The 1330-nt window shown below is 48.0% G+C and overlaps 1 non-coding gene across 1 annotated transcript; it reads left to right on the top strand.

Annotated features, from left to right (window-relative positions):
- Positions 1–975: 975 nt before the first annotated feature.
- Positions 976–1120, top strand: LOC114635159. Its single transcript, XR_003713415.1, has one exon. It is a non-coding gene; the product is annotated as a small nucleolar RNA SNORA48 (small nucleolar RNA).
- The last annotated feature ends 210 nt before the right edge of the window (positions 1121–1330 follow it).

Below are 1330 nucleotides of genomic sequence, written 5' to 3'. Positions count from 1 at the left end.
GGGACTGGCTAAGGACTTCAGATTTTTTTTCCCCCCTCATAAAATCTAGGGACACATTTCCATGTTGTCTTTGCATAAATTTGTGTGGTGATTTGCATACATTTGCATTTTTGCCTTCAAAACACCCAAACTCCCAGAATATAAAATAAAATGCAATTAATTAATTAATTGGTATGATGGATGACAAGGCTAGCCATATGGGATTGGTAAGGGGCCCTGATCAAGGGACAGATTTTCTGGGTTGTCCCCCTAAGCCATGGTGAATCTAGGGAAACGGTGCAACATGTTCTGAAGTTGTCTGTCTCTTCCATTAGACACTGGGCCCTTGAGAACAGAAACAGACAGAGCTCTTTGATCTCCATATCCCTGGGCTCTGGCACCAGCTCCTCACATGTGAGACTGTTAATCACTACTTGGAGAATAAGCAAGTCAACGACTTAGCAAGTTATTGGCTGTGCTCTAAACTTATGGTCCCAGCGCAGATCAGACCCCTAGGACTCACCCAGACAAGACTTACCGGACAAGGTTCAGACAGTCTCACAGTGAGAAGAACCCCTCCCAGGCCTGCTGAAGAAGAGCACACGTCTATTGGTGCCCAGTGGATTGGAAGTCTAGAAAGAAGTTGTAGGGCTGACTAAACTAGAGACAAGGATTCTTGGACTTGAGAAAGCCTGACTTGAGAGCAGGACCTCAACATGGCAGGAGTTAGAGAGGAAACTAGAGTAGGAAAGTACATCTTCCTCATCTGCCTTCTCTCTGCCCAAACCAGGAGGCATGGTGGCCCTCTGAACCTGGAAAGGCTAAAGAAGTGAACTTCACACTCTTTCCATGCCTAGTACAGGGTCTTGCCCAGAAAGAAATCTCACCAAACTCAGGAAAGTGCCTTTTGCACAACACCAATATTTGCCTAACCCTCCCCCATCCCATACTACTTCCATATCACTGCCACATCTCCTCCGTGAAGAATGACACCTCTGCCCTGACAATGGGCAAAGAGACACCTTTGTTGGTGGTGGCATTCTTATATCAGTCCAGGGGCAGAGCAGGTGGCAGTCCTTTGCTCATCCTAGCTTGGTGCCTGGCTTGGTGGCCAAAGCTGTCTTACACCTAGGACACATAAAAATCAAATCAAATTCAGGCAGCGCAGAGCTAGAGGAGGAAGAGAGACAGAAACCTGTGGACCACACCACGTGAAGACATGTCCTCCGGCACATGCCATAGACACCCACTTGCCGGCACATCACGAAGTATGGATGAAGGATGTCACGCAGGGTCCTGCCTGCCATGTGACCAGCCTACAGCTGGAGCCACCACAATGTGTGGTCAGATG

Source organism: Grammomys surdaster, unplaced genomic scaffold, assembly GCF_004785775.1.
Source record: "Grammomys surdaster isolate TR1022 unplaced genomic scaffold, NIH_TR_1.0 1164, whole genome shotgun sequence".
Taxonomy (NCBI): domain Eukaryota; kingdom Metazoa; phylum Chordata; class Mammalia; order Rodentia; family Muridae; genus Grammomys; species Grammomys surdaster.
This window is presented reverse-complemented; position numbering and strand designations above follow the sequence as displayed.